We start from the raw sequence: 24,960 nt of genomic DNA on the forward strand, positions 1-24,960 counted from the left end.
AAGAAAAAAATATAAGGGACTCCTTGAAAACTAGAATAGTCCAAACAGAAATCATTAATTCCAAGAGAGAGCAAGAGATTTAAAACAAAATGAAAACTGAAAAAAATAGAGAAAAAGGCAAAATATTTGATATCAGATACAACTGACCTGGAAAATTTGTCAAGGAGACATCATTTTAGAGTTGCTAAATTACTTTAAAACCATGTTCTTAAAAAAAAAAAAAAGCCTGGATATTCAAGAAATATTAAATGAGAACTGCCTAGTTGTATTAGAACCACAGGGCAAAGTGAAGAAAGAAAGAATCCAATGATAGCCTTCAGTATGAGACCCCAAAAAGAAAAGCCTCAAGAGTGTCAAAATCAAAATTCTGCACCCCTACATCAAAGAAAAACTATTGCAAGCATTCAGAAAGCATACAAAGGAATCAAAGTCAGGATTATGTAAAATTTAGTAACTTCTTGAGAGAAAGAGAGAGGGGGGAGGGAGGGAGAAAGGGAGAGAAAGAGGGAGAGGGAGATCTTAGAATATCATATTCCAAAAATCAAAAGGGCATCTGATGAACCTCACTCAACTGAAATGGACAAAGGAGTGTTGAAAAGATGTGCGCCCACACGTGCATACACACACACACACACACACACACATCTAACTCAATAACTCAATAGAGAAATAAGTTGGGATGGAGGGTATAAAGAAGGAGTATAACTATTTCTCTGCATTTTAAATGAGTGAGGTGGAGAAGATGAGATATAGCAGTAGTGATGCCCCCTCAAAAAAAAGTCACTGTAACTTTTTTTAAATGAGAAGAAGAGAATATAAGAAAGACAGTTTTGAAAATTAAATGTAAAACTGATTTAAAAGCAAGTTTATGAGATGGAAATTCATATAGAATCCTCTAGTGTATTTATGGAAATATTCTCCCCCTCCCCTTTTTTGTATTTAGGTTCAAATTTCTATTTTAAAATTGAATTTTTAAAAAAAGAATGCAGGATGATCTCAATACCTCCACTGTAACAGTATATAATTTTTGGCTGACTATTCTGCAGGGAGAAGAGATATGTTTAGAGGCTGGTTAGAGATCTTGTGGTCTGTAATCTTTCCAGACTGAGAAGAGACTAGAAGATCGTGGGAATAACCATGCTTACTCTGAAGGGAGAGCACTGAGCCAAGGTGCCTAGGCACTAGATTTGGTTTCAGTAGAGAGAGGGACAGTGCTCTAGAGACAACAGTAGCAGAAGTGACTGTGACAGATGTGACCACATGATGGAGGACTAGACACTTTATCTGATCCTCACAACCTCCCCAAATACACCTAAATAAGATTTATGCACAAGAAATAAAGCAATTTCAACTGTCTGCACAGTGTAAAACACCAAGAACCCTAATGAGATAACAATCCCATGGACTAATAATAGCAGAGAAGGCTAATCCCTCATCCCTAACATGCTTGCTCTGCACCCCTTCTACTAGGCAACACAACCAGGCAGTGATACATAAACCTACCCACAGGCTTGCAAAAGAACTCAACTCTCCCTCCCAGCTCCTCAGTTTTCTCTGTTCTGTTGAAAACCACAAAACAGAAGCTTGCTTTGCTGGCACTGCAGTATGGTAGCACTCTGTACAACAACAGTATTCATCCAGAGAACTGAGAAACTGAGGAAACTAGGGAAGGATGTCTGTGTATACATGCAGACCCACCAGATTTGAAACAAAGGGGACTGGCATCCAACTAGAACAAGTATGTTCCCCCAGAAATCATTTGGAGCAGAGACCAAAGCAAAGTAAAACATGAATTGCTCAGCAAGGGAAGAGGCACAGAGAAACTTTGAGATTCAACTCCCAGGGAAACCACCACAGAAGGGGAAGTATTCAGAAAGTGAGTGTTAGGAGAATATAACGTAAAAAGACTAAAATTACTAAAGATTTCAGGAGGGAGAAAACTCAGCTAAAGACCTTGAATATAAGCAAACAAACAAATAGGGAAAATGTCATTAAGAGAAAGGAAAATGCCCGGCAGTGGCCTGGACTGAATCAGCTGTCACGACCCGAGATGGAGGCAACCCTGGAGCAGCACCTAGAGGACACGATGAAGAACCCATCCATCGTCGGCGTCCTGTGCACGGACTCGCAGGGGTTGAACCTGGGCTGCCATGGTACCTTGTCAGATGAACATGCTGGGGTGATCTCTGTCCTAGCCCAGCAAGCAGCTAAACTAACCTCTAACCCAACAGATATTCCTGTGGTTTGTCTAGAGTCAGACAACGGAAATATAATGATCTAGACACATGATGGCATCACCGTGGCAGTGCACAAAATGGCATCTTGACCTTTCAGACCTAGTCTTCAAACAATTGTAGAACTCAAACCAATCTTTCCATCTCATTTCTCTTATCCTGCTCTACTTTTAAGTACCAGTACTTAGGTCAGCCATTAAATGTAATACTTGTTAAAAAAAAAAAAGAGAGAGAGAGAGAGAAAGGAAAATGACCTACAAATCATCTAAATGAATCCAGACACCTATGAATAAATATGGCAAAAGAAAAGAAAATACATCAATGTGTGATGAAGCAGAGAAGCCTATGAATTCTCAAGAGATTGTGGAAGTATAGCAAGATGTTCCTAAATAGTTTGAGAGAGAAATAAGAATTGTAAGAGCAAAATGTATGGCCTGCACAGCAGACATAATTGGTAGAATAGAAAAACTTGAAAACCAAGTGACCAGCCTCACCACAGAAACAAAAAAGAGAACAGATTGGGAATGTAAATATACAGAGATGAAGGACAATATGGAAGAAGAGAAACAAAAAAAAAAACTATAACATTAAAAGAAAATATAATCTCTATACATACAGCATATAAATAGAGATAATTCATCTCTCAGAAACTAAGGTAAAAAACCTTAATACCATCATGAAAGAAATAATATAAGAAAACTACCTAGAACTTCTGAACACAGAAAATAAAGTGCCAATCAAAAGAATATGCAGGTTGTCTTCCAGAAAAAATTCTATGTTGCCAACTCCAAAGCACATAGTGGTTAAGTTTAATAATTCCAATGACAAACAACAAATTTGCAAGTGATCAAGAGAAAGACTTTCTGATACAAAGAAAAGAAAATTTGAATAACACAAGACTATTCTGTACCCACAAGAAACTGTAGAAGGAAACAATAATGTGTTCTGAAAAGCAAAGGAGCTCAAGATGCCAAGGAGCTCAAGATGTCCAAGCTGATATACCCTACAAACCTGAGCCTAATCACTAATAAAAAAAAAGATAGATATTCAATAAAAAGAGGTATTTGATGCTTTCCTACAATGAAAACTAGATTGGAATAAATTATTTTCTTTGCAAACACTCCCAACAATAGAAATATTAAAAATGTAAACAAATACAGCAACAAAGCAAGACTTAGATAATCAAATAAAATGCCCCCAAAAGAAAAAAATTAGTTGCTAATTGGGGGAAAGTAATCACAGAGAGGTAGTAAACAATTGCACAATCAGGTACCCAGGAAAATTCTTAACATGGGGCAATACTTTTATTCTCTTTATCACTTGCAGGAATTAGTTTTTCCAATAATGGGGAAAAATAGAAAAAGATTGGGTCAATAACAGAAACTCTTTTGAAAAGGGAACTCAAAATGAATACTTTAGAAGCTTTAACTAAATGAAGAATGACAAAACTAAAGAAGAAATAAGTAAGTATGAGGGACATGGTTCAAAGAATAAAAGTGTAGAATAGACAGAAAGGGAAGAAAATAATGAAGAGAGTGGGAGAAAGAAATTTTTTTTTATAAAAAGGCAAGAAAGTGAAATAAAAAACTAACAAAAACAAGTTGAAGGGCCGGAGAAGAAGAGGGATCTTAATTGACTACTTAGAGAAAAAAAGAGGGGAAGAATTCAAAAACTAAATGAAGAAGAGGTATAAAAAAAGAATTAAAAAGTAAAACAAAGCTCCAAGCATAGGGAAAGGATTTTCAAGTGAGAGAGGGACTTGAGTGTGAAGAGAAAAGAGCTGATGGATATAGTGTTGCCTTAAAGTCAATTAAATTAAAATAATTTAAGGGACAATGTATTGTCTTCACAGAGGAAAAGGGAAAGCATGCTAATTGAGAAGAAACCTCCTGGTCTTAATGGATTCACACAAACTATTGTGTATGATGTAGATAGAAACTTTCCTAATAAATGTAGGAGTAAAAGTAAGTACACCTACTTTCACTAGTATTATTTGATATACTTCTGGAAATGCTAGCAATTGTAGTAAAACAAAAGGAAGTTAAGAGTGTAAAGATAGGTAAAGAGGGAATAAAAGTATTCCTATTTGCTGATGGCATGATGGTTTACTTAGAAAATCCTAGAGAAGCATTAAAGGTATTAATTGAGAAAACAGCTTCAGCAAAATTGTAGACTACAAAATAAACCCCCCCAAAAAATAGCATTTCTATATAATCTATGAGACAATAATAGAAAGGGAAACCCCATTCCAAATAACTACAAAATCAATAGATGTTTGAAATTCAACCTATAAGTGCACAAAATACTTGTAAAGCTTCAATGACAAAGTTCTACACAAGGAAAGAAAGAACAACTTAAATAGCTAGAGGAATTGCCAATATAATAAAGATAACAATATTACCCTTTCAATTGGGGAATGGCTAAGCAAGTTGTGGTATATGAATGTAATGCAATACTATTGTTCTATAAGGAATGGTGAGCAGACAGATTTCAGAGAAACCTTGGAAAGATTTGCCTGAACTGATGCTGACTGAAGTGAGCAGAACCAAAACAACATTGTACACAGGAAGAGCAACATTGTGCAATGACTGACTTAGCTCTTCTCAGCAGTGCAATGATCTAAGAAAATTTCAAAAGACTCATGATAGAAAATGCTATCCATATCTAGAGAAAAAAGTATGGAATCTGAATGTAGATTGAAGCATACTATTTTTTAAAATTTTCTTTTCTTTCTTATGGTTTTTTCTTTTGTTCTGATCCTTCTTTCACAAGGTGATTAATGTGGAAATATGTTTAATATTATTATACATGAATAACCTATGTTGGATTACATGCCATCTTAAGGAGGGTGGTGGGGGGAGAATTTAGAACTCAAAAGCTTATAAAAGTGAATGTTGAAAACTAAAAATAAATAAATGTTTTTTTTTTAAAAGATGACAATATTAGCAAAGTTAATTTGCAATTTGAATGCCATAACAAACAAATTATTGAAGAAATACTTTATAGAGAGTGATAAAATAATAAAACTCATTTGGAAAACATATGTGCAATATCATGGGGAAATTATTAAAATTACTAGGGATGAAGGAAGAATAACATTTCTAAGACTTCAACCTATATTATAAAAGTAGATATCATCAACACTAACTGGTATTGATCTGAAAATAGAAAGGTAAATCAATGGAACAGACTAGACAAGAGAAAATCAGAAACAATGGAACCCAATAACCAGGTGTTTGATAAACTGGAAAACATAATTACTTAGGAAAGGCCTTCCTACTTGATGGAGGATAACATTGCTGGGAAAATTGGAAAACAGGCTGAAGATGTCAGGCTTAGATCAAGACCCTGCACCATGTTTCACAATATAGATACATGATCTTAATATTAAAGATCATATCACAAAAATATTAGAAGAGAAATAGATTACAGATATTTATGCCTTTCACTACAGATAGTAGCTGAATTCCTAACAGAAGGAAAGAGACAATTGCAAAAGATAAGAGAAATAATTTTGATTACATGATACTACAAGGTTTTCTGAATAAACTAAACTAACATACCTACAACAGGAAGGGAAATGTTAGAATGGGAAACAATCAAATTTTTCTGATAAAGGTTTAGTATGTGAAATATGTAAATAATTAAAGATACATGTATCTTTCATTGTTATTAAAGATTGCATTTTATTAAAATTAAAGATTATATATCATATATAAGTACCTCCATCTATCTATCTATCTATCTATCCATCTATCTCTCTATCTATCTATCTATCTATCTATCTATATCTATCTATCTCTCTATCTCTCTCTCTATCTTTCTATTTGTCTCCAAAAGCCAGTCCCCAATGGATAAGTGGTCTGAGAATATGAACAAACAGTTTTCAAAGGAAGAAATGGAAACTAATAAAAATTATATGAAAGGTAAGGCAGCTAGGTAGTGTAGTGCTACACCAGCCCTGGAGTCAGGACAACCTGAGTTCAAATCCAGCCTCAGACATTTACTAGCTGTGTGATCCTAGGCACATCCCTAAACCCCAATTGCCTTCAAAAAATAAAAAACAAAGACAAAAAAATTATATGGGAGGGTAAAAAGATGGAATTGAGGAGTGGGGTCAGGGTGTGGGCTTCTAATCCAGTTCCATTTGTTTCTCTAGCTGCTTCCTCTGCTGGTATGAGTTCTACTTGCACACAGCCCCCACCAGAAATACCAGATGACAGCCAGTATCTGAAGAGAGAAAGCAGATCCAAGTCAGCAACCAAGATGCCCACAAAGGTCAATTCTGCAGAAGAGGCAGTTCATGGAGGAGTCCAAGAAGAGCTCAGCAAAGAGAATTGACTCAATGGCATTTCATTATTTATTTATTTATTTTGCTTTTGGAGGGAGGGAGGACAGGGCAATGGGGGTTAAGTGACTTGCCCAAGGTCATACGGCTAGTAAGTGTTAAGACTCTGAGCTCAGATTTGAACTCAGGTTTTCCTGACTCCAGAGCCAGTGCTCTATTCACTGTGCCACCTAGCCACACCTCAATGGCATTTTATTAAAGGGTACACGGTCCACTCTAATGAAATGGACCTCAGATCTTCCTCATGATCTGAGATGGCCCTGGTCCCCAGGATCTTTTTTTTTTAACAGGGTTTGATACCCAAATATGCAAAAGAGGCATGGTAAAATACTTTGGTTGATTGACCTTGCTTCTGAAGGCCAAAAAAATGACATCAGCAGGGGTGGAGTCACAGGTTGGGTGAAGGATACCTCCACTGACTAAGTGGCCATAAGATGGTCACTTGCTCATGTTGGACAAGAGAGAATGGTACAAAAATAAGTTGGGGGACTTTCCAAAGAATCAAGGCACCCCACCCATTGTGGGTTTGGACGTGGAATTTGAGTAAAACAGGATGGGGATATCTTTGTCAGCATTCTTGTGGTTGTACAACTGAATGTCATAACTGGTAAACAAGTAGTGAATATTATATTTAAGTTTGAGGCTTGTTATAAAGGCTTACTACAAGAAGTAATCTAATTATCCCTATATGATTTATGTGAAATATCAGAATGTGTATTACTGATTGGAATAGCATAGGGGTCCAAATGAACCACTTCTCACAGTTTTATTTTATGGATGAGACATATAATAGCTCCATGGAGCATGCATAAAGCAAGATATCATATTGACTTCTGACCTTTCTGAGAGTAACCTCAGAACTGACTTTTTGTTTCTGTTTTAAGACTCCCTATTATGCCCAGACTAGAAGTACAGTGGCTGTTCACAGGCCTGAGCCCAATGTTGATCAGCACAGAAGTTTTGACCTATACTCTATTTCTAACCTGGGCCTGTCTGCTCCTCCTTAGGCATCCTGCTGAGCCTGCCCTGACTCTCAGGGGTTCTTTGTATTGGGGCTAGATAATGTAGGCACCAACTTGGCTTAGCCCACTGCAACTCAGAATTCCTGAGATGAAGAAACTGTAATGCCAAACAAAGGCAACTTCCAAAGGTTCAAAATACTAGCATAGCCGCTCTCCATTTTACTCAGTGACAAATTAAGAACAGAGAAAATCAAAATACGGCATAATTCAAAATACAGCATTCACCAAGTGTAATTCAATAATTTCCAAGTACTATTCCACCCCTGGGCAATACCTTCATTTAGTCAATCCCAAAGACCCTCTTCTCAAATGGAGGTTAGTTTCCAATCATAAACAAAGTATATTCATTTGGTCAGTCACAGAGCACAAAAAAGTCCAAAAGATCCACCCCTGGATCACAACTGAATTACAATTATCATCAGTTAACGCCAAGCACCTTTTCAAAAGGGGCAGTAGAGAGCACAAAAGCCATCTACCCCTGAGTAATCAAGGTTAAGATATCATCACAGCATTTAATACCCAAAGAGAGGTCTTTTCTTCATCTTTTTTTTTAAGCAATTGGGGTTAAGTAACTTGCCCAAGATTACATGGTCAGTTATTTTTGTGGGTGTGTGGGTGTTAAGTATCTGAGGCCGGGAACCTATCCGGGTTCTCCTGACTCTGGGGCAGGTGCTCTTATTCACTGTCCCACCTAGCCACCCCTGTCTTTTCTTCATCTTGACCCCAGGCAAGTTCTCAGCAATCTCGCTTCCTGGGGAGACAAAGCTTAACAAAGCCACAAGATACATTGCCAGTGTCCTCATTAATTCATTCTCTGCCTACAGAACAGTCCTAGGAACCCTGAAAACATTAGCAAGACCCTCTTCCAGAATTTCTGTAAACATACAACAAGAAAATCCTTCTTCAGGGCTTCTGAACCAACAGAAAGGTTCCAGAACCTCTGCAACAGCACTGTCCTTCACCAGTGGATTAATCTGGCAAAACAACATCAAAATAGACAAAGTACCAGCATCACAGCCATGTCTCCTCAGTCCTTGGAAGCTCCAGATGGCATCTCTCAAAAGTCCTGGCAGCTTGAACTGGCCCTCAGCAATCCTCTCTCTCTCTCTATCTCCACGATGCTGCTTCCAAAAAATTCTTCTGCCTCTCTTCCTCTGCTTGTGCCTCTCCAAATCCAAGGCACCAGCTCCTCCCAGTTCAGCCCTCTCTTTTCACATCAACAAGTCCATCCCACTAGTGGGATTCATAAGCTCTGGGTTTTAACACTCAGCTGGAAAACCAAGCCAATATAGGGGGATCTTTAAATTCCATTATTATTACAGAAACCTACTGCCTCAATCTACCTCAATAGCTGGGATTACAGGTGGACAGTGCCACATCCAGTTAGAAAACAGCTTTTTGCAGAGATAGAGGATCACTTTGAATCTTAGAATCCTATATTTTAAAAAAAGATATTAGATAGATATTATGATAGATAATGAATGAATACATAAATAAGCAAATGAATGATGAAATTTTTAAAAAGACACATTTAGATGATTAGAATAGTTTCTAAACAGAAACTGAACCAATGCAGTATTTCATTCAGTTTGAATCTGACTTAGAAGCAGTTAGATGGTGCTGTGGGTAGACTATAGACAGAGTCAGGAAGACCTTAGATTGAATCCTACCTCACATACTTTTGAGCTGTGTAAGCTGGAACAAGTCACTTAGTCACTCTGTATATCAATTTCCTTATCTGTAAATATGGATAACTACAGTATTTACCTTACTGAGGATCAAATGAGATAATATTTGCAAATCAAAACCTTAAGCACTCCATAAATGCTAGCTGTTATTATTATATACCCTCTGTAGGTCACAATTTTACATCTTTAAAATGACAATAATAGTCCTAGCTATAAATCTGACTTGAGACTAATTTGAATAAACCCAGTAAATAAAAAACCCAGTAAATAAAAAACCCAGTGAGCAAACATTCACTAGGCCAGGAGGAGGAACAAAAGGTACTGATTCTACTTCCCTGGCTCTTAGTGTGAAGGGGATATTCAGCAAAGCAGGGGGGTCGGATGCTGGGCAGCCTGGTGCATTTTGTACTGCTTGGTGCTTTGGCCTTAGAGAAGAGATGCTTTCCTCTGAAGGGATGATGTCTGTGACTTTAGCTGACTGAGCTTTAAGACTTTGAAAGGTTCTATAATGCAGGTGACTTGCCCTTCCTGATCAGAGCTCCCTGCTCTTTCTCTGAAGCTACCCTGAGGCTTGCAGGAAATTCCAGCTCCCCAGCGTCTGAGAAACAATCAAAATCTGATAAGACCAAGAGAAAAATCTTGGCTTCTGAAGCTCGGAACCGAAAAGTGAATATCTAACTAGTGGTCCAAGCTGGCCTTTTCTTTCTCCCACCACTAACACATGACAAATCCGTCTTTGCTTCTGTGTCAAACTGAGAATCTCTCCAAGAAGCAACAGGAGGCAGCATGGGACCTAGGGAGATGTGCTGGATTCAGAGTGGGAGGGCATGGGTTTGAATCCTGGCCCTGCCATAGATGACCTTTGTGACTTTGAGCAAATCCCTTCACCCTCTCTGGGACTCAGTTTCCTCATCTATAAAATAAAGGGGTTGTACAAAAAAATCTCTAAGGTCCCATTAGGTTTTAGTTGTATGAAACTAGAGTAAAATTATACCCATATTATGTCCTTTATGTGGGATGGGGGGCAGTGTGAAAGGGCATTATGACAAAGCATCTGCCTTTGCTGGTAGGAAAACATTTCCATAATCTGTAATAAATAACATATGCATACACATACTGAACTAGAAATTTATCCGTACTGTCACCCATCCACTATTAATACATATTTTGTCTACTTCGTGGCTTATTGGTAGTAAATTTTTTTTTTATTTTAAGCAATCGGGGTTAAGTAACTTGCTCAAGGTTACACGGCCAGGTGTTTCTGGGTGGGTGCTAAGTGTCCGAGCCCGGGATTCGATCTCCAGGTCTTCTCAACACTGGAGCCGGTGCTCTTACTTGCTGTGCTACCTGGCCGCCCCGGTAGTAAATTTTTAATCCCTGGTAGTCTCACACTCATGAACTGTCTTCTCTTTGTCATTCTAACTTCTTGGTTCCAATTCTTGCCCTCCACTCAGGAAAAACTAGTGATATGGATATTATTTCAAAAGATATTTTATTTCATCTATACAATTCAAGTCAATAAAGAATTATTAAGTATCTAGTATGGGGGTAAAGCATATAGTGATAAAACAGTCCCTGCTCTTAAGGAGTTTATATTCTCTTGGAAAGACAGTGTGTGAGTGTGTGTGTGTGTGTGTGTGTGTATGGTGTATGTGTGTATATATGTATATATACATGTGTGTGTATGAATGTGTGTGTAAGTATACACAAAATTTTAAAAGGGAGAGAGCACTAAAAACAGAATCAGAAAAGGCCTCCTGCTGTAAGGGCACATTTAGGTACTTTGAAGGAAGCTAAGGATTGTGCAGTGGCAGCACCAGCACCAGCAGCACCACTCACACCAGCAGCACCAGCACCAGCACCACTACCCACAAATAGCCCTTGCAGTTATTATCAAAAGGAACAATCCTTGTGGAGAAGGGGCCTGCCAAGCCCACCACCATCAGCTCCAAGCACCAACTAAACACCACCAATAAAAAGGAAAGCCCAAATGGGCCATGGAACAGTAGTGCCTCCTAGACCATGAGCCCTGCTTCAAGCTTAGCCCCTGAAGGCAGTACAGGGAATCAGTCTTTGTGGAGTAGTAACCTGGCAACTAGTCTCTGCAGGTGTTGCAACCCCAACCTCCATAGCAGCCCAAGCCACCAAAGTTCTTGGTCAAATGGTTCAATTTAACATCAGGAATTACTATGCTTTTATTATTGGAGATGGCACTAAGGAAAATGTACTATTATCCGCTTTATGGGTGCCCCCTAAGAACCTTGGGGCCTTTCCATCTGACTTGCAGTTGTTTCTCTTCCTAAAATGTGAGCTCCTTGAGGACAGGAATTATCTTGCTTTTCTCTGTATAGTCTCAGTGCTTATCATAAAAGTAAGTTCTTAATAGATGCCTTTACATTCATTCGTTAGTTCTTCTATTCAACCCTAGAGGTGGAGTTAAATCTCTTCAGCATGGTTCCCTTCACTTTGTTGGGAGAATTAATTTCATTTTTCAGTCATAGGGTCATAAATTCATAACTAGAAGTTAATTGAAGTCCAACTCTCTCATTTTACAAATAAGGAAACTGAGCTCAGAGGGGCAAATGGACCCTCCAAGGCCATGCAAGTGGAGTTGGCAGGGTTTGCATTCAAAACATAGTCCTCTTACTCCAAATCCACTGTTATTCCCATTGTGCACCCACCACCTCCCATTCAATTCAGTTCAATTCAACAAACACTCATTGAGTGGCCACTATGACTCAGAGTACTTACTGTGTTAGGTACCTGAAGAATTACAATGTTTTAGATTAGACCTGGTCCCTGCTGTCATGGGGCTTCTACACAAGAGTTAAAGTGGATGATTTTAACTGCTTAACATTCAAACTTAGTGATCAATCCCCCAAATCTTCTCTTCTCTGCTTTATGGGGGCACACTCTCCAGGCTCTTGACCATCCTGGGAAGCCTGCTCTGGATGCTCTTCAGCCCATCTCCATTTTTCCTAAAACTATGGTAAACAAAATGGAATACAATACTCCAGACGTAGGGTAGAGTCAAGAAATAATCACCTCCCTGGACATATATGTGTGTTTGTGTGTATACACACATGTAACATATGTATATATAGTATATATATATGTGTGTGTATATAAATATAAACATATATAAGTATATTTCTACCCATTCTTTATATATTTTGGGTATCAGATCTTTTTCAGGGAAGCTTTCTGCACGGATTTGTCCCAGGGTAATTGTTACCCTTGTAATAGTAATTGCATTGATTTTGTTTTAATTGTAGTTTAATTGAACCTTTTTTGTTGTTAGTTTTTTTCAGTTGTGATCGATTCTTTGTGACCTCATTTGGGATTTCCTTGGCAAAGATGTTGATGTAGTTTGCCATTTCCTTCTACCCTTACCCCGTCCAAAAACAAAACAACAACAAAAAGAAAGAAAGAGACACTATGCTTAAAAATAATAGCAACAACTCACATTTATATAGCACTTTCTTTTCCACAGAAGCATCAGTGTGTTCCAGGTATGACAGAAGGTAGTAGAGATGGGCCTGGCAACTGGTTCTGCATGTGCCTAGAGTTCCCACATCCTCAGCAGCTACAGCTACTGAAGACCCAGAAAAAGAAATTCAGAATACCAATATCCTTGGTATTGTCAAATGATTCAACATCAGAAACATTAAGGATTTTTTCAATGGAAATAATGCTAAAGAAGATTAAGTTGCCATCTACTTTGATGCTGCCCCCTAAGCTGACTTCAAGCTAAAACTTCCTAGATGGCTGTTTTCCCTAATTAGAATTAGATGCTCAGTGAATAGATCTAATTCTGCCCCAGACACTCACTAATCCTGTGACACTAGGTAAACTCCCCTGTGTCTCAGTTTCCTCACAGAACTATTGTGAGGAGCAAATAAGTTAACATATGTAAAGTTCTATATAAATGCTATCTATTATTATAATTTTTAAAATTATTATTATTAGAAAATATGGGCAGCCAGATGGCACAGTGAATAATTTAGCACTGGCCCTGGAGTCAGGAGGAGCTGAGTTCAAATTTGGCCTCAGATACTTGACACACTTACCAGCTGTGTAACCTTGGGCAAGTCACTTAACCCCAACTGCCCTGCCTTCCCCCCTCCAAAAAAAAAGTAAACTTGAGAGCAGAGACTCATCTTCCTTTTGTGTATATATCATCAGTGTTTTTCACAAAATATGGGACCAATAAATTGTTATTTTTTCATTCATTAGGTATAATGCAATGAAGTAAATAGAAATTTTATTATCTCCATTTTACAGATGAAGAAACTGAGGGATTAAACAATTTGCCCACAGGCACACAGCTACGAAGGGTCAAAGGTAAGATTTGAATCTAGGTCTCCTGAGTCCAAGACCAGCACTCCAGCTACTACAGCAATGATGCTTCTCACAGATTATTGTACCAATCAAAAACCCATCTTCCTGTAACTTCTACCCATTGCATCTGGGTCAGCTCCATGGGACCAACTATAATCATTCTGAGTCTTCTTTCACGTGTCAACTTTTCAAATACTTGTGAACAGCAATCACTCAGCTGTGTCTTCTTTCTCCAGGCAGAAACATTCACAGTTCCTTCCACTAAGTCTCACAGTGTCCCACCTGTCATAATCTCCTCATAATGGAATTGCTCCATTTCGTCAGAAAACAGAACACGGGGAAAGAGGGTTATTCACCCTTTTCCACCTCTCACCCACTCCCCCCACATGCTCCTGGGGATGTTCTAATAAAACCTGTATTATTAATCAACATCTTTGCCAAGAAAATCCCAAATGAGGTCACAAAGAATCGATCACAACTGAAAAAAACTAACAACAAAAAAGGTTCAATTAAACTACAATTAAAACAAAATCAATGCAATAACTATTACAAGGGTAACAAAAATTAGTGGATTCTAATAAAACCTGAACTTACCCTATTTGCCACAAGAGGGAGAATGTGAGTCAGTAAGGAGAGGTGAAGGAGAAATTGTTCACATTCACTGGGCTGCTTCAGGGACAAATTAGCTAAATTGCCTGAGATGGAGAAAAGTGAAATAAAGAGGTGACTTCTAAGCATCATGAGATGAACAGCAGGAGGAAAGCAGGCCTGCCTGTATAAGACGTGCTTCATACTCTCTACGAGGTTACAATATAATTGGGGAGAAAGAACTAACACACATGAAACCTTTGGGGGGAAATACCACGTCAGGGTGATAGTTCAGAGAAGGGGCGATATAGCAATGTGGACTGGTGCAGCTACAAAAAGCTAAATGCACATAGGATTGAAATTGACCCTTACAGAATGAGTGAGATACAGATAGATGAAGTTAGGTAGGGATACAGAAAGAGAGGCAGAAAGAGAGAGAGAGAGAGAGAGAGAGAGATCTAGTGAGCATCTAGGTGGCAGTGGATTCAGCATTGGACTTGAAATCAGGAAGACTCATCTTCCTGAGTTTAAATCTGGCCTCAGACACTTATTATAGCTGTGTGACCCTGGGCAAGTCACTTAACTCTGTCTCAGTTCCCTTATCTATAAAATGAACTGGAGAAGGAAGCAAACCACTCCACTGTGGAGTGGTTTGCCAAGAAAACCACAAATGGAGTCATGAAGAGTCGAATACAATTAAAATGACTGAAAAAAACAACATAAATATATAGTAACATCTATATCTCATATCTATAGATATACTAATATCTCTCTCTATCTATCTGGATAGACTATTTACTGGATAATAAAGAGGACACTAAGTATGTGTGTGTATATTTGTGTGTATGTATACACACATGCACTTGGAATCTTCCCTATTAGAATGTATGCTCCTTAAGAGTAGAGATTGTTGGGGTGGCTAGGTGGCACAGTGAATAGAACACTGGCCCTGGAGTCAGGAGGACCTTAGTTCAAATTTGGCCTCAGACACTTAACACTTACTAACTGTGTGACCTTGGGCAAGTCACTTAACCCCAATTGCCTTGCCTTCCCCCCTCAAAAAAAAAAAAAGAGATCATTTCTCATTTGTATCTCTACCTAAACTCCATCAGATTCACCTATTATTTTTTTAAGCTTTTTTTTTTATTTTGAGGGAGAAAGGCAAGGCCATTGTCAAGTGTCTGAGGTCACATTTGAACTCAGGTCCTCCAAATTCAGGGCCAGTGTTCTATTCACTGCAGTATCTAACTGCGCCCTAGATTCACCTATTTTTCATTGGTTTACTAAGGAGGCCCAAGTACTTCTAATCACCTGGGAAGGCAGTGGGTCAGTGTCCGTTTTAGAATCAAGGAACCTCTATTTAAGCCCCAGTACTGTCTCCTCCTACCTGGGTGACCCTAGATGAAATGCTTAACAGTTCTTTCCCTCAATTTATTTGCCTTATCTGTACTGTGAGGAAGCAGATTTAGTGACCTCTAAGGTCCCTTCCAGCTCACAACACTTTGATAATCTTGGCCTCCTCAAACAACATAGTTTTTCTTTGATTTTCCTGCAGTTTGATCTGAAATTTGTACCAAATCTCCAGGCAAGAAGGCTATACTGGGTGAATTTGCATCCTGATATTGCTCACTTTATTATTAATAACAGGAGCGAGTAAATCCTTCTCTGATCCTTTTCCAATGATCACATAGGGAGTCAGAGGAAATGGGGCATCTGTGGAGAATAGTGCGTGGGGCACGGACACCCCAAAAATACTCTAACCAAAAATTAAAAGTCAGAGGTGTCTCCAGGTAAGAACAGGAAATTTTTATTCAGTTCTCTCGAGAAAAGGGCATTCCTTCCACCAGTGCAGACCAGTGGAATGAGCGTGTTACAGAAAACAAAGCAAGGCTTTATACCCTAATGCAGTTAAGCCACCTCCCACCACTAGCCCTTACTCCCATTGGCTGGAAGGTGGACTTACAATATGAGCGTAAAATCTTCTCCAATGACAAGGAAGAAAGAAGCCTGCCACTATTTCTTAGTGGCTGGGAGGTGGGCTTACAGTCTGGGTGCAAAAAAGACAAAGAACAAGGAAACAGGGTATAGCCAATCCAAGTGTAGGTATCCTTATTTGGCAAATGCTAAAGTGAAGAAGGGAGAAGGGTCCTAAGAGATTCCTAAAGGGTTTAATGCTGATGTGGCAGTAGTGAAGAAGGGGGAAGGGTGAAACTGAAACTCATGTCTGTTTCCAAGAAACCTTACTAGATTTTAGGATATAGGCTGAGAAGTTTTCACCTCTCCCACTCAGCAGGGAGAACTGATTGTAGGCCATGAATTGTTTATGTACCTGTAAAATGGGCATTATGATTTTGGTGTCATCAAGCAAGGTTCTAAAAAGCTGCAGAGGGCAGAGGAGAGGGTAAGAAAGAATGCTGCTTCCCCTACAAGCAAGACCTATAAGAGGTCATAGCCACAAGTGTTTTAGCAATGAAGAAGTCCCAGGTAGGTTAAAATTACTTGTCCAAGGTCACACAGGTAGTAAATAGCAGAGCCCAATTAGAATTCAAACCCTCAGACTCCAAAACCCATCCCTCTGGGAGGGGAAGACCCTCAGAGTTTCTGGCCAAAACAACTACTATTTTCATTCACTCTGAGCCAAAGGGGGTGGGGGGAGGGGGGCAACAATGGCCAGGCGGGACTTGGCCTGGGATCTATTGTTGGCCAACCAATGAGATCCAGAGTGATTTGGGTTTAAACTCTACCTCATTTCTTACCGAGCCTTAATCTCTGAATGGGCATTGCCTCAGTCAAACTGAGACCTGTAAAAGACCTTGGTTTATGGCATATTGAGATGAAATCAACCTCCAAGTGATTTCATTTCTGGTCTCATTGTCCAACTCTTTGTGATCCCATTTGGGGTTTTCTTGGCAAAGATACTGAAATGGTTTGCCATTTCCTTCTCCAGCTCATTTTACAAATAAGGAAATGAAGGCAAACAAGGTTAAGTGACTTTCCCAGGGTCACACAGCTAGTATATGTCACAGGGTCTCATTTGTATAGGTTTTATCTAATCTAAAATATGGTGTCATTTTATTCAGTCCACCACAATATAGGTTTCTTCTCTTTTGATGATATTGAAATGCTACTTTAGATTTTTATGCAAAGTAGAGAGAAAACAAGTGAGCACTGATTAATTTATACTAACAATACTTGAGTCAATCAGTTTCCCTAAGGCTCACTGTACCCAAGCCAGGATTATCTGCCAGTGAGCTCAGATGACTAAATGCCATAGGATCAATGCTTGGTCCTGGGCCCTGTGGAAAGCTCCAGATGGACACGTTATTGTTGAATCTTTTCAGGCATGTCTCACTCTTTATGACCCCAATTAGTTTGCCATTTCTTTCATTTTCACAGATGAGAAACTGAGGCAAATAGGGTTAAGTGACTTGCCCTGGGTCACACAGTTAGTAAATATTTGAGGTCGAATTTCAACCTGAGTGGGGTACACTCTCTCTCTGCACCCTCTGTAAAGACTCCTCAGAATGAGGAAAAGGGAGAGAGACTATTTCAAAACTAGAGGCAGACTTTTGTAAGACTGAACAGACCTGAGTCTTGGGTTTCCTAAGAAATTATACAAAGTAGGACCCTTCCCCTCTTCCCTGGCTTTTATCAGCCTTAAGCCCTTCAAGAATTTTAAGAATCTCTTAGAGCCCTTTCCCCTAAGGATAGGTACAGTTGGATTGGTTACTCCCTATTTCCTTGTTCTTTGTCCTTTTTCCATGCCCAGACTGTAAGCCCACCTCCCAGCCCCTGGGAGATAATGGTGGGCTTCTTTGTTCCTTGTCATTGGAGGAGATTTCAGGCACAGATTGTAAGCCTGCCTCCCAGCCAATGGGAGAAGGGAGGGGGGTGTTGACTGTGTTAGGGCATAAATTCTTTTTTTGTCATCTGTAACATGCCTCATTCTGATGGTTCATACTGGTGGAAGGGACTCCCTCTTCTCATGAGAACTGAATAAAATTTCCTGTTCTTTCCTCAAGGCACCTCTGACTTTTAATTTTGGGGGGTAGGGGATTTTTGGGGTCCCTGTACCCCACACAAACCCATCAAGATGAGGATTCCAGTGCTCTATCCACTGTGCCACCTAAATACCCACAGAGGGACAGTAGTTTAATGGGAAAAAGCCTTTTCCCTAGGTTCTAGTTCTGGTCCATCTCCTGACTGTGTGGCCTTGGATAAGTGAATTCACTTCCTTAGCTTTCATTTGTAAAATTATGGAGTTGGAGTTGATTCTTGATGTCTTTTCCATCTTTATGAGTCCTTAAGGGTACAACTGAAAAATAGACCTGAATCACTTTAATGGAAGATGTAGACAAAGTCCCTCATGCAGAAAATGTACACTCTCCATAAAATTACCTCTGCCTGCAATAAACTGACTGATGACATGCTAGCTTGATCAGGACCATAGAGACCTTTCCTCTGGTTTTGTCAGGATGACTTTCTGCCATGCATTTCTTTCCTATCCCTCCCTCTCATTTTTGTCATTTCTCCCCCCTTTGCCCTTGGATAGCTGAAATGGGTCAGAAGAAGAGTCAAAAAGTTGAGATATAGAGCGCCCCCTAGGTCTTTGACCTGTCCCATGTGTTCCCTACTTTTCATAATTCATTTTTCTGGTTCTTCTAGTCCTAAATCCTATGAGCTTGTGATTTACAGAAAGTCATTCATAAAAAAACTACAATGGAGATAAAAAGGCAGAGATGGGTTGCAATCAATAATGGTGAAGGGAACACCAATGCCAATAAGATCTTGTCACTACTAAAGTATTCTCTAGCAAATTGACCAAAGTTAGGATATTGGTAGGAAGAATGGTTAAACAACTACCCATATGGGTACATTTCTGAAGCTCCAGGACCTGCAGAAGTAGCAGGGGCCAACACCAGAAACTTCTTCATCCTTCCAAGTCTGGATTTCTGAGGAACAAAAGAAAATAAGCATGATTAAGCACCTACTATATGCTAGGTACTTAACAAATAGGACTTTATTTGATCTCTACAACCCTGGGAGGTAGGAACTACTATTATCCCATTTTACAGTCTAAAGTGTCTTTTCTTGATTTGTGAATTCATTTGGCAAAGAGATTAAAAGTTGCTGGCTGAGATGATTTCTGATAACTCTCAACCTTTTCATTAAAGCAACACAACTTTAGATCATCTAAATTTCTGTAAGAAAGGGTGACAATCAAAACCAGCGTCTTTATTTTTGTTCATTTCCCATTTTTTTTGGCATAACCAGTTTATATAAATAAGTTGGTTTGGAGCTTTTATTATTCCATAGTATTGATCACCTTCTCAGTGTTGAGACAGATAGAGGTGAGTAACTGAAGCAATGGGCTGATAAATTGAATGCCTGGCCAGATGGGTCCTTCACGAGGAACAAGTTCCTGGGATCCCATACATAAAGTTGATCAATAAGGGCTTCCACACAATAGCCAGTCAATCAATCAGTAAATATTTACTAAGCACCTATTATGTGCCAGACACTAAGCTAAAGTACTAAGTAGGCTCTCAAATACTGTGGGCTAGTATGGGCCATTGAATGGTGCCTGACTTTGAATTGGTCAATATACAAGGTATCAGTGGTCATCTTAAGAAGGATGGTTAAACTGTTTCATTCGGATGAGGGAAGGATGACTTTTAGAGAGAATTTCTCTTCTTCGTGGACTTGATCTGACAAGAATGTAAAATTATCAGGTTGAAAAACTTAAGAACTTTGATGTATCTCAATGAGTACCTTTAATATATGATTTGTATAGGGCCAATTAATCCTCCTTCTGAAATATGCTGGCTGTTTGGATATTGAGAACAATAACTCCCACCATAGATGACTATGTGGCAGATTTCACTGTGCCACTGGATTTTTAAAAATGGCTGTTGTCTTTCACTCTGGAAGAGAACCAAAATGACATCACTATGCTAAAGTCAAGTTTCAGTGTGTCCAACTGTGGCTGATCAAACCAATATGAACTTGGAATGTTCTACCACAGGTTGGATACAAATAGTTCATGTGAACATTTGGGGTAGATTTAAAAAATAACCAATGAAAAAAATATAAAATGCTATCTTCAATCTTTATCTCTTCTATCTAGGCACTGATTGTTTTCTTTGGGGCACATTTAATTACTGTATTCTTTTGTATCTGCATATAATTTTTCTTGTCAATAAATACTCTTGCTTAAAGCCAAGAGAGCTGAGATGTGGCAAATAGAAAATAATATTAGGCACTAGATTCAAGCCCCAAGATACAGTAGCAGTAGCAAAGAAAGATGGTAGAGTCTAGGGCTATAGTGAGGGTTACATAATTAAAGTTCACCTGATCTCTGAAATCAACAAGCTAAACAGGCTTAGGGAACAAGAAGGCTACATAGAACTGAATGCCACAAGCCAAGGAAGTTAGTTTTGCTATGAAGGTGACATGCATTCCAAAAAGCATTTATACTGTGTCTTACAAATTAATCTCATTTGGTCTTCACAACAATTCTAAGAGGTAGGTGCTATTATTATCATTGGAGGACACTGAAGAAGACAGCAGTTAAGTGACTTTGCCCAGGGTCTCACAGCTGGTATCTGAGGCCAAATTTGAACTCCCTGAGTCCCTGCCCAGTGCTCTATCTACTGTGCTACCTAGCTATCTAGTTGTGCTACTATTTATCTCTCTCTCTTATGTTGCTTAAGATTCAGTTCAGGTTGATTTTCCCTTAAACTTACTAAGACTAGGAAAGAGTATTTTTCTCTATCCTCATCTTTAGGAGTAATAGCAGCAAAGACATGAGCTGCTTGCTGGGTGAGATGGAGACTGGGTCTAGGACCCCAGCTGCCTCTTCTGTTTTATGTTTGTTTCCCTGGGCACAGGTAATCAAGTCATGATACTGAGATGGGTGTTTCTGGCATTGGTGGTTATATCCTAAGTTTAAGAGGTTTTGGTGTCACTGACACTAGTCAGGTGCTAGCAGAAAGAGGTGCTTCACGAACCTCTACCCCTCTGAGATGACCATTGACAGAAGAACCAGCCATGCATACCTATTAATCCAGAAAAAAATGGACCTTGAGTGAATTGCTTAGACTGTACATAGATAAGATGAAAGTGAAATACTTATCCAGCAGTACCACGGAGTGTTTCATGTTGTAAGTATCAACTTCCTAGTAGAGTACAATAGGAATGATGGGTTACTATTTGATGATTTATGTATAGGTCAATGTGAGCTTATTAATTTTTTAGGGTTTTTTTTTGCATTATATATGTGTTAGAGGAAATAAATAGCTGCCTTATACCTGATCTACTATGTTTACATGATTTTAGAAGCCATCTAGCATAACTATAAACAAGATTCATAATCATTCACAAGACTGACCTAGTTATCCCCCCAGAAAAGCTAAGTGGATGGAGAACGTTGTCCATACTGTGTTATGAAGGTGGGTAAACAATCCATATTGAATAAACATTGCAAATAGACAATGACTGGGCCCAAAATTAAACAGGAGGAAGATGTTGTCTTTAGGAAATTGTACAGTCCTTTTAATCACCCCAAACTTCTCTCCAAAACAAAAGCCCATTGAAGGTATAATTAAAGAATATCTAAGAAGGAAACAAGCATGCTTTAAAAATCCTTTTTTGAATAAACACAAAGATATTTTCTCTCCCACCTCCTTTCCTCTATTGAAAATCAAAAGAAAAGGGGTGGCTAGGTGGCACAGTGAATAGAGCACCGGCCTTGGAGTCAGGAGGACCTGAGTTCAAATCTGGCTTCAGAGACACTTAACACAAAAACTAGCCGTGTGACCTTGGGCAAGTCACTTAACCCCAATTGCCCTCAAAAGAAAAAGAAAAACTAACCCCTTTGAATAAATATGCACAGTCAAGCAAAAGCAGATTTCTGTAGTAAATTTGCATTCCATATCCATCACTTCTGTCAGTAGGTAAGCGGAATGTTTCATCATGGGTCCTCTGAAATTGTGGTTGTTTATTATGTCAATCAGGAGTTTAGTTTTTCAAATCAGTTTTGAGACTGGTTCAATATCCTTTTCTAGGTGTTCACTAAGGATGCCTTTAATTATTATTAAGATATAATCTTGAATTTTTCCAGGAATTAAAATCAAGGTGACTTTGCAGACTCCACTTGCTTCCCTATTTTGAAATTTAGAGAAGCATTTGCCCTTCCTTAGTCTAGTGGCCTCTTCCATTCTCCATGATCATTCAAAAATCATTGAAAGTAGTTCAGCAATAATATCAACCAGTTCTTTCAGAGTCCTTTGAGAGTTCTGGGTGGGAAGACCCACTAGGTTATCTGGGCCTGGGGACTTGATCTCCTTAAAGACAGTTGTTATCTCCCTATTTACCTAGGGCATCAATTCTCTATTAGTAATCCTTATTATCTCCTTTCTAATACAATGATCATTCTCCTTGTCAGAGAAAACAGGAGCAAATTTCCTGTATGGATTAAGAAAAAAAACACAACACTGAACTTTAGATTTAGAAGGACATCCAGGGCCAACTCAAACCTCCAAAACCTCTGAAAGAACCCAACAAGTTATCATCCAGTTTGAGAAACTGCAAAATGAAGGACCATCATTATCTCCTGAGGCAACCCATCTCACTCAGATCATTGTTGTTCAGTCATGTCTGATTCTCCCTGATCCAACTTGGTGATTTCTTGGCAAAGATACTAGGGTGGGTTGCCATATCCCTCTTCAGATTATTTTCTAGATGAAGAAACTGAGGTAAATAAGGGTTAAGTGACTGCCCAAGGTCACATAGCTAGTATCTGAGGTCATATTTGATTTCAAATCTTCCTGACTTTAGGCCTGGTGCTCTATACACTGTACCACCTACTGCCCCACCTGGAAGGTGGTAAGTGCTCAATAAATGTTTATTGATTGATGGATTGCTCTGAAGTCTTAGAATATACTGTCCCCAAATCTAGGGGTCACCTCAGACCAAGCCCAGATCTCCTCTCTTCTATCACAAATTTTAAGATGGAAGAGGTATTTCCTCAATTTTCCGTCTTTTTTTTTTAAGCAATTGGGGTTAAGTAACTTGTTCAAGGTTATATGGCCAGTTACTTCTGGGTGTGGTGCTAAGTATCTGAGCCCAGATTCGATCCCCAGGTCATCCCCACACTGGGGCCAGTGCTCTTACTCGATGAGCCACCTGGCCACCCAATTTTCCATCATTTTCACCCTAGCCACCAGTAACCTGATCAGAAATAATTGATCCAGAAAAGTGATTTCTTTAACTGGTTCCTGAAAGAGGAAGTACTTGCTTTTCCCTCTATCAAGAAAGCCTTCTCACCCTCAGCAAAAGTTTCTTCAGGTAAAACAACAGGCAAATAAGGTTCTGAAAAAAAGATTTTAGAGAAAAAGATGCCAGTGCAGACTGTTGAACAAGTCTCTTTTATTGGAATTGACGCATCAATGAGCAGACCACCTCCTACATCTGGACTTGCAGATTGCCAACAACTCCCTTTCACACAAACTCAGTAGTCAAACTGAGTATCCTTTTTTTGTTAGTTATGTGACTGGAAAATTATTTAAATTAATTTGATTTCTGTTCTAAATGGCAATAGTTGCCTTGGTGGTTTCTTGGACTCTGCCTCAAAAGACTTGCTTGGAATCCTCTAAAGTCACATAGAGGTGCAAGTCAGAATCTAGAATGGTTTGAACTAAATCCAGCTTTTTAGGTTTCACATTTCATTGGCACTTATGGGGTGCTTGGGGTGTCTATGTTTGTAACATCAGTTTGTAAAATCAATTTGTAAAACCAGTTTGTAAAATCACATTCCCCTCCCTCCCCAGCCTCAGAGCATTAACTCTGCCCCTTCCCCCTGCCAGTACTCTGCCTAGCAACAATTCATGAACTGTTTATCTCCCTAGTATAATGGCCAGCTGCACCTATGAACCCTTCAATGCACTATCTGTAAGTTAACTCCTCAGCCATTTAGTCACACCCTGAATCCCAACATCCAAACATGACACTAATGGGTGACAGACTGGGCACTTCTTAGTCAGCCCTGACAGCTAGCTGATTCAGGGACATTTCAAGCCTAAAACCACACCTCCAGGTAGCCCCCCATTGGGCTATTTCCCAGTGAATTATGGGCAATACACCTGCACAGTTGATATTAAAAGTGCATGTTCTTGTAAGCACTGACCACTCCTTAACTCCTCCCTAATCCCACCCTTACTCACCTAGTTAGCATAATTGGCATCTGATTTACTATTGTAACTCTTTATAAACTTTACCTATGACTTCTTTAAGTTTGCAGGTTCCCTATGAACTCTTGCCTGCTGTAAAGTGTAACAATAAACTTTTACAATCCTGACTTAAAAGATTGCTTGGGTCCTATGAATTCATTCCAGACTGCCCACTCAGGGACTGTGGTCATTGGAGCCCCTGAAACACCTAACCTTCCCTTGTCAGCACTGTAGACCAGATGCCAAATTCTGGAAGAGATAGTTCTTTACTCAAAGTAAATTACTTCTCCATGAAGAACTACAGGACTCCAGAATCATGGCATAGAACCTTATTGCTCCAGTTTCAATCAATTCCAAGCTTGTGGTAGCAGGTGAACAAGATTGCTTTCTTGCTTATAAAAAGGGGAAAGGGAGGGGAAAAGGGATGCCTCTTCTCCTGGAATTTGCACAAGGTTCTCATAAGGGATTTATATAGGAATTTCATAACTAATGAGTAATTTTACATAGATT

General features: G+C 39.1%; 1 pseudogene; it reads left to right on the forward strand.

Moving 5' to 3' along the window:
- The first annotated feature begins 2,014 nt into the window (after positions 1 to 2,014).
- LOC138155588 (ragulator complex protein LAMTOR5 pseudogene) lies at positions 2,015 to 2,460 on the forward strand (annotated as a pseudogene).
- Positions 2,461 to 24,960: the final 22,500 nt, after the last annotated feature.

The sequence above is a fragment of the Petaurus breviceps genome, unplaced genomic scaffold (assembly GCF_028583685.1).
Source record: "Petaurus breviceps papuanus isolate PSGF00001 unplaced genomic scaffold, PetGlider_PUasm1.0 91133, whole genome shotgun sequence".
Lineage (NCBI taxonomy): Eukaryota > Metazoa > Chordata > Mammalia > Diprotodontia > Petauridae > Petaurus > Petaurus breviceps.